The 9,756-nt window shown below is 46.5% G+C and overlaps 1 protein-coding gene across 1 annotated transcript in view; it reads right to left on the reverse strand.

Annotated features, from left to right (window-relative positions):
• The window catches only part of SPART (spartin), an 89,088-nt gene extending 83,796 nt beyond the window's left edge, over positions 1-5,292 (reverse strand). Inside the window, exon 1 of the mRNA XM_056561933.1 lies at positions 5,274-5,292. The gene's annotated coding sequence lies outside the window, so the exon portion shown is untranslated. The remainder of the gene's footprint in view (positions 1-5,273) is intronic.
• Positions 5,293-9,756: the final 4,464 nt, after the last annotated feature.

Raw genomic sequence — 9,756 nt, forward strand, 5'->3', positions numbered from 1 at the left:
CCCCAAAAAAAAACCACCCAACCTAAAATACACCCCTACCCACCTAATGCAAACAGAACAATATATACAAAACAATATATACATGCTCTACAACAAAGCAATATTAACAATACAATACACCAAAAACCACAAGGCCCAAGTTTGGTTGCATGCATAGTCCCCCACCAGGAAGAAGGATGGCAATTCTGATAAAATTAAATTTAAATTCCTCTCCATATCAACTTCTAACCCTATCCCTTCATGAAACTGACCCTATACTCACCCTAAGATATATACACTATCACTGGCCAAAATTAAGGTGCTTCACCTTAAGGGCCTAGTACCTAGGGCACATCAAAAGAAAAACCTCTCCATAGGAGAGAAGCCCTACTGGTACCAAGATTGCCATACTCCAAGGACCTGATCTTCCCGAGGTCACCGGTGATATTCCTACAGACCTCCACCTCAGAGAGGACTTTCTGTTGGGTCGATACTAAACACTGTGCATTCCACGTGTAGTACCTAACCACTAAGCTAACTAAGAATAAAATGCCCCGATCTCGGCCACCCAGGGTCCTGAATGCCCCATAAGCCCACTCTGGATAGCTAAGGCCGGCAAGTTTACTCCAACCGATGGAAGCACCCACCCTGTTGTAAACCCCTATTAAAGGGACAATCAAGCAGGAAGTGGTCCATGCTTTCCAGCATGTCCCCGCACTCTTCTCGGGGACATCCCCGGTCATCAGAGTTCATACACTTCAGGTTGAACTTTACATATAGCTTCCCCTGAAAGCAGCGCCAGGCCAAGTCCCAAAATTTCTGGGGGATCCTTTTCATGTTTAAAAGATACAACCCCACCCTCAGATCCCGACCTGTGCAGTCCCTGAGCGCCAGAGGCTTCTGGAAGTGGGTCAACAGAACCCGTTTGTCAAGGAACTGCCTTGACTGGGTCTTGATCTCCCACACTCCCAGACCCCACCGACGTATCGCCTTCAGAGTCGGGGTAGTGTAAGCCGGAAGATATCCATGGGGCGTACGGAGGTCCTTCACTCGCCCTCCTCTCTCCCATTCCTGGAAGAAAGGCCGAAACCATTCCCTGCAGGAGAGTACCCACGGAGGAGCCCTCTCTGACCAGAGGTTTGAGATGTTAGCTTTGAGGAAGGTGTTCGTAAAGAACACCACAGGGTTTACCATAGATAAACCCCCTAGTCTCCTCGTACGGTACGTAACCTCCCTCTTGACTAGGTTCATCCTGTTCCCCCATAACAGTTGGAAAAACAGGCTGTAGATCATAGTGTAGTAAGCCTCTGGCAACATACATACGCTGCCCAGATAAATAAACAAGGGGAGCAGGTACGATTTGATCAGGTGTACCCTTTCCCTGAGGGTCATAGACCAACCCTTCCACTGGTCCTTCTTCTGGGCGGCATCCTGGAGCTTACCATCCCAGTTTTTGGTGGGATAATCATCCTGGCCGAATGTGATGCTGATTCTTGGGGCCCTGGGAGGGTGTCCGGGAGATCAAACGTGGGATCCCCCCCTCCCAGCCAGAGACTCTCACACTTATCCCAGTTGACCTTAGACCCAGATGCCTCCGAGTAGCCGTCCACCTCCGACATCACCACATCGACCTCCACCTCCGACATCGTCAGCGTACGCCACCACTCTCTGGGTGACATCCAGCTCCGCCAGACTCATCCCGACTCCTGCCAATGGTCCACGACTCACCCTCCTAAGGAAGGGATCGATCGCGAACACATATAAGAGTGGGCTCAAAAGACAACCCTGACGGACTCCGGACTCCGCCTCAAAAGAGCGGCCAGACCACCCATTCACCAGCGGGAAACTCTCTGCCCCTGCATACAAGATCTTAAGCCAATTAACAAAAGTACTCGGTAAGCCATATCTCAGGAGGGCGGACCAGAGGTACTCGTGGTTCACCTGATCAAATGCTTTGGCCTGATCCAAGGACAGCAAGTACCCCTTCCAGAGACCTGCACTACTCCGCTCCACTGCCTCCCTGACACAAAGGACAGCACTTAAGGTGCTTCGGCCTGGAACAGTGCAGTGCTGGGCCTCCGAAAGGAGCTGGGATGCAAACTTCACCAACCGATTAAACAGTATCTTGGCCAGAAGCTTCCTGTCCGTATTTAGAAGAGCTATGGGCCTCCAATTCTCAATACGGCTGGGATCTTCACCCTTTGAGAGAAGAATCAGGGCTGAGCTCCTCATTGACTTCGGCAGAGTGCCCGAGGAGAGACACTCATTGAATACATCAGTCAAGAGGGGAGCTAAAGACTCCTTAAAGGTCGTTTAGTTTGCGGGGCGTAGATGTTAATGAGTCGGAGCTCCTGTCCCTTCATGAAGACATCTAAGATCAGGCACCTCCCCATTTCTAATTCAATAACCCGTCGGCATTCAACAGGAGCGGTAAAAAGGACCGCCACCCCACTATACGGCTCAGCCACAAGAGACCAGTGGGAGGGACCGCGCCTCCACTCTCTTCTGGCTTTTACGAGAGAGGCTAGATCTGACAACCTGGTCTCCTATAAAAAGAAAATGTTGGCTTCAACACGGCCTAGAAAATCAAAGGCTGCGAATCTAGCCGTATCCGACTTTATGCTGGCACAATTAATAGATGCCAGCATCAATGGGGTGAGTGCCGCCATACAGGGTGGTTAAATTAGACGGCCAAACCCTTTACCTTTGCTTCCCTTTCTTTTTGGTCCCCTCATCCCCGGAAGAAGATGAGAGGGCAGGACCACTCTTAGTTCTTTTTTTAGATTCAGATTGATCCATATGGTCCCCGTCTCCGTCCGGCCCTGGTTGAGCCCTGCCCTCTGAGGAAGGTGCCTCAACAGGACAGGGCCCAGTTCCCCCCAAAGGCTCCTTCTCCCTAGGAGGGAGAGGAGATGGTATCGAGGACGAGGTACCGGTATGACAGGTTAATCGGGGGGGGGGGGGGGGGGGTCAGTCAGGCTTCCGCTTTGGACCTGGCCCGCAGTATAAGGAACAGAGGACTCTGACCTCTTCTTTCTCCCTTTCCTTTTGCCCTTAACTTTCTTTTTGGGCCTCACCCCACTCTCCTCATCCACACTTTCATAGTGGGAGGAATCGGAAGGGTCGGCCATATTTCCATCCTCTCTGTGAAGTCTCCTGATCTCCTCATCCAGCACATTCTCCTCCAGGGCTTCAGCAGTTACAGGGCCAGCTTCTGGAGCAGGGTCCGGAGCTACCCCCGTCACCTGGGCACTCTCCAGCTCCCTACTCCTCCTCCGATTTTCCTCCCGCCTTAGTTTGGTGGGGCCCTTTTTCCTCCTCACTAGCCCTGTTGCACCCACATCCCTGCTCGTACCCTCTCCAGCCGAGGCAACTTCACAGCTCTCCTCAGCCGGAGCGGCCACTGCACGGGCGAAGGCGCTAGGACAACGGCTGAAAGGGTGTCCAAGGACACCACACAGGTGGCACCTGATCTGTCTACAGGATGCGGCCAGATGACCTACCCCACCACACAAAGCGCAGACCTGCACAGTACAGGCTGCGCTAAAGGCTAAAGGCGGCTGACGGAATGTGGGCAACCGTACTCCCTGAATGCTTGAGTTTGACGGAAAACGTCCAGGCCCCGGACCAGATACAGTGCTCATCAAAGTTTTTCTTGGGCATGTCCGTCACATCCCCATAACTTCCGAGCCAGGTCATGATGTCATAACAAGAAAGAATGTTCTCCACGGCATCTCCAGACTCTGTCACATCTGTCAAATGTGCTCAGTGTGAACCTGCTTTCATCTATGAAGGACACAGGGCGCCAGTGGCGAATTTGCCAATCTTGGTGTTCTTTGGCAAATGCCAAATGTCCTGCGCAGTATTGGACTGTAAGCACAACCCCCACCTGTGGACATCAGGCCCTCATACCACCCTCATGGAGTCTGTTTCTGACTGTTTGAGTGGACACATGCACATTTGTGGCCTGCTGGAGGCCATTTTGCATGGCTCTGGCCGTGCTCCTCCTACTCCTCCTTTCACAATGGTGAAGGTGGCAGTCCTGCTGCTGGGTTGTTGCCCTCCTACGGCCTCCTCCACGTCTGCTGATGTACTGTCCTGTCTCCTGGTAGCGCCTCCATGCTCTGGACACTACGCTGACAGACACAGCAAACCTTCTTGCCACAGCTCGCATTGATGTGCCATCCTGGATGAGCTGCACTACCTGAGCCACTTGTGTGGGTTGTAGACTCTGTCTCATGCTACCACTAGAGTGAAAGCACCGCCTTTCCAAAGTGACCAAAATTGACCAAAACATCAGCCAAGAAGCATAGGAACCGAGAAGTGCTCTGTGGTCACCACCGGCAGAACCACTCCTTTATTTGGGGTGTCTTGCTAATTGCCTATAATTTCCACCTGTTGTCTGTTCCATTTGCACAACAGCATGTGAAATTGATTGTCAATCAGTGTTGCTTCCTGAGTGGACAGTGTGATTTCACAGAAGTGTCATTGACTTGGAGTTACATTGTGTTGTTTAAGTGTTCCCTTTATTTTTTTGAGCAGTGTACTTGTTCTCCCCACTGTATACACACAAACACACATACACATACACACACATTGGCCCTGAGTGTAGGGTTTTTGTCTGTCAGTTTTTATTTTATTTTTTTCGTCCTCTTCTTTTTCGTGTATTACTTACTAAGATGTCCTTTTTTTTTTGTCCACACCAGAAGGTACAAACAAATGTGGAAATAAACAACAGTGGCTCTTCAGGTCTGTTAAAATCCGAGGCAAGAGACACCAACCCAACAACCAACCATGCAAAAGCATGAAATTTCCAAAGCATTTGCCGAATTCCTGAGAAATTGAGTTGGGTGTAATATTTGCTCTGTGAACCATAATGATTTTATTTAAGAAATTACACACTTTCACAATTTGGGAATACCATTTGAGTATGAACTTTGACACTGAGGCTACGAGCCATAGCAATATTATTCTCCAGACCAGATGGAAGAAAAGGCTGAAAGTGGATTATGTTACCAATCCTACAAATAAAGTTGTGCAATAAATTTTGAATAAATCGCAGATGAAGTTAGGAAGTACTACCATGTAATAATGCAAACATCAAAGTAAAAAGTTAAATTTACACACATTTAAGGTATAAAAATTAAATATTTGTCCATATATCCTATCAAGTCAGCAATATAAGTTCTCATAAAATTAGAGTTAAGTGAACCAGCCTTTTTAATTTTGGTTTACCTAGTTTATGCATATTGCCCATAAGAACCATGCTGGGGGAAAAAAACTAACCATTTTACCTGTTTTTGCACCAGCTTCTGGCAGTGTGATTTCACAGAAGTGTGATTGACTTGGAGTTCATGGACGTGCACACATAGGGGGAGATTTATTAAAACCTGTCCAGAAGAAAAGTTGCTGTGTTGCTCATAGCAACCAATCAGATCGCGTCTTTCCTTTTTAACAAGGACTCTGCAAAATGAAAGAAGCAATCTGATTGGTTGCTATGGGCAACTCAGCTACTTTTCCTCTGGACAGGTTTTGATAAATCTCCCCCATTGGGCTCAAACGGGGCCTGAGCCCCTGCCTACTTCTGCCCTTGCATTGCCTTTTATATATTTATTTTCTTTTGGATGTTGTCAATCACCCCCCCCCCTGTCTGCACTACCCCCATCACTCAATGGCCCTCCGCAAAATCCCTTTGCCCCCCCCCACCCCACCCCCGCTCTGCTCACCTCCCCCACCAGTGCAGGATGACAGGTTTCTTTTCCTTTAAGTAAAGCTCAGGAAGTGCCTGGGTAGCAGACGTGGGTGCCGCACGTCCGTTGCATCACATGACTTCCCCAGCGGTATTAACGCAGAGGTGCAGGCGCCGACCTGACTGACTCCTGCTAGGAGCGTACTGACAGGTCGGGCACTCGGGCACTGCCTGTTCAGGCATGGAGATATTTTAAGGAGCTGTAGAGTTTCTCTCTATTTGTGTCTCTTAAAGGGGTACTCCACCCCTAGACATCTTATCCCCTATCCAAATGATAGGGGATAAGATGTCTGACCACGGGGGTCCCGCCGCTGGGGACCTCCGCAATAAAGCATGCGGCACCCACCTGTTTCTTGTCCGGAAGCGCTGAAGGGTCTGGGTCGCGACCACGGGAACGGAAGTCTGTGACGTCACGACTCCGCCCCCGTGTGACATCACGCCCCGTCCCCTCAATGCAAGTCTATGGGAGGGGGCGGGACAGGGTCTAGGGGTGGAGTACCCCTTTAAGACACAGAGCTCTGTTGCTCCTTCTATGAATCCCTTCTATGGCCCTTGAAGAAAAATAAAATATTCCTTAGTACAGGTACCCTCTGGGTCCTTAAGTCCCTTATACCTGTACTCCCTGTGTCCTGGGTGGGTTAAATAGTACCTGTCACCATCAAGAAAATGTAACATATTATAGATTAGCCTATTTAAATACTTTTCTAATATAGTTCTTAATACAATTTTGTAAATTTATGTGTTAAATTAACCCCTAAAACTTTGGCCAACAGTGGTCCACCTTCTGGTCCTGCCTGCAGTCCTGCTTGCAGATTGTCTCCTGCAGCAGCTTGGCAGAGACAAAAATCAGGAAATGCAGGTGGGATCTCAGCTCAGCTCAGCTCAGTGTATAGAGTGTATAGATCTGAATATTTCAGCTCCCCTTCCCTTTGGGCTGAATTAGACTGTAGAGCAGGGTTTCCCAACCAGGGTGCCTCCAGTTGTTGCAATACTGCAACTCCCAGCATGGAATTGTAGTTTTGCAATAACTGGAGGCACCCTGATTAGGAAATATTACTGTTGAGTCATGATGCCTTCAGTGCATAATGCTAAACATTGTACTTAAAATTGTGCTGGGTATTTCTACTCCCTTTTGCAGCTGCTGGGCAGAGCTTTGAGACTGTAGAGTTCAGTGTGTACAGAGCTGAGGGGTATGTGCGGTCTCAGCCAATAACAGTCCATCACACATTGAATGCTCTAGGCTGTATGTTCAGAGCAGCATAGCAGAGAGACGGGGGAAATTCTCTCCTGTATGGGTTCAGATGATTTCACACCTGCTAGGGAACGCCCCTTCCCACTCCATGGAGCTGACTAAGACTGAGCAGAATATATAGCACAATATCAAGGTAATAATAAAAATAAAGGCAGGTGGTGGTTTATCATGCTGTTGGAGTGAACTGGTAGAATTAAAAATGTATCAAGATCATAATAGGTACTCTTTAAGATCATGATTAGAGTTGAATTTACAGATGCCTCTCGTTGCATTTTGGGTAGCAGTTGCATTATGTATTGCTAAAGATGAGCAAAGTTTTCAAAAGTTCTGGTTCTGACCAAACTTGTACTGCACCAATAGCCCAAAAGCATGTGTATAATGACATTGTCTGAGAGCCCTAAAAGTCCTGTATAACACTGTTAGGCCACCTATGAGTGTATCAATAGACTTCTGAGCTGTTTTTTAAGGCAAAGTTAATTCCAAAGTTATGGCAACATGTATTGCAATGCGTAAACGGAGGGTACCCGGGGGTAACTAACCGGTTTAATAAAAACACACTGTACAATTTTTTAATGCTTTTTAAAAATTAAGGGATAGGGAATAAGTAGCTGATAGTGTAGGGTCCAAGCGCTGGGATTTACTGTGATCTGCAGAACTGGACCCTGGCTGTCAGTGAAGGAGCACATGTCGTCTATTAATTGACAGCACATACTCCATTTTATTTCTATGGGAGAGCCCGAGATGCCCAAGTGCTGTTCTTGAGTCTCTTTGATGCTCCTATAGAAATTAATGGAGCGCAGTCCTGCATGCAAATTGAAAATGATAAAGCAATGGCTGTTTACAAGCTGTGAAAATTATTCCTGTTTCAGGGTGAAGCAATGGGATTGGCATCCTAGAAAGTTTAAAACAATGAACGTAGAACAAAAAATATTTTCCAATTAAAACAGATTTTGTACTAACAGAACAGATGCAGAACGCTCTCTGCTGCTTTACTACAATTATATATGTGTGTTTCTCCTCCTATCTGTGTTGTTCACTGCTTATTGTCCCTCACAGAGATCTTCACCTAACACCTGCTTTTTTTAAAAATTGCTGCTGAAGCTACAGTATGTGCATAGGCTTTTATAGAGGCTCTGACATCACCCCTATACTGTCTCCTGATTGGCTAGGACAGCTGTTTTAAATGCATTTTAGGATTTTCTGAGGCCATATGATCCTTCCTCCTTCTCCTTTCTGCCATGTGGCTGCTGTTAATTTAGCAGATTCTGCTAAACTGAACCACCTAAAGTTCTAGTAGTTCTAGCAGAACCGAACTTTTAGCAAAGTTCTCTCCAAACTCAGGTTCTATGGGTTTGTTTCACTCATCTTTATTTATTGCTGGTTTCACACAGGAAGGACACACTGAATAGAAGCATAGAGGTGCTGCAACTTGTGTTCTATAGTATTTAACTAAAAGGTGCTCCATGCATAAATGAAAACTGAGTGTACATTGGGATTTTAAGGCAGTCATACTGTATTTTGGGCTCCTTGTGTAAAGATGGGTTTAAAGTGTAACACGGATTCCCATAATACAGAGCCTCAGGGACATAAATGTGCTGACATATGGTTGTTTGCTGGTGTACATGTGAAATATATTTTCTCCTAGAAGCAAAGTCTCAGAGGGATACAAACCAAGATTGGAAATTTCATAGAAAGGGGAACATTTATTATGGCTTTATGACAACACACTGTTATAAAAGTCACAAATTTATGATTTTTGGTGGTTTTGTGCTATGCTCGCCATTCTTGAAAAAAGAGGACGTAGTGTGGTGTAAAAGGGTTATGACCATGACGAATCCTTAAATTTACTATGATTTATGCCAGTGACTTGCCATAAATCATAGCTCAGATTTATTCCAGCTTGGAGCTGGCGTAGATTTCACTATATGACACATTGTCAGCCACTGCATTGGCAGATTTATTGAGGGACGGGCTCCTTTTAATAAATCTGTTTAAACTAACCACAGTGGGAAGATTACCCAAGACTGGCATGTGATGAGCTAGTAAATTCACACCTGTACAAAATAAAGATGCATGTCTGCCATGTTTGCGACCACCTCCTAGTTTTGACTTTCTAACCAAGATACTGCTGTGTAAAAGTGGCTGAAGAAAAAGTTTATTACCTTGGTTGATTCCACAGCCATTTGAGTCACTTTATGATGGTTTATATGGAGTTTTTTATGGAAGGAATCAATAAGTAGTTACACATTTTATAGCATCATTCCTTGAACTCATTTTAATTTGCATTTTTGCCTCATAAGACTCTGAAAGCTAAATCAGCGATGGTTGCAGAATTTCTCTTGGAAATTCTGGTGCAGCAACATTCCCCAAATTCAATCATCACATGCCTACTGACATAGCTACCTGGCTACCTACATAGCTACCTACCTACACACTTAGCTACCTGGTTAAATACCTAGTTACCTACCTGCCTTCCTACTTAGCTACCTACCTGGATACCTTCATATCTACTTACCTACAAAGCTACCTACCTAGCTATTTGGCTATCTACATAGCTAGCTTCTTACTTGGCTACCTACCTTCCTTGCTACATACCTTCATACCTAGTAAGCTACCTACCTAGCTGGCTAGCTTCCTGGCTACCTACTTGTCAACTTGATCATCTAAATAGCTACATGCCTTCCTACCTAACTACCTACCTATCTTTCTGGCTACCTACCTACCTTCCTCCATAGCTACCTTCCTGGCTACCTAGCTACCTACCCACATGGCTACC

Source organism: Hyla sarda, chromosome 2 (genome assembly GCF_029499605.1).
Source record: "Hyla sarda isolate aHylSar1 chromosome 2, aHylSar1.hap1, whole genome shotgun sequence".
NCBI classification, from domain to species: domain Eukaryota; kingdom Metazoa; phylum Chordata; class Amphibia; order Anura; family Hylidae; genus Hyla; species Hyla sarda.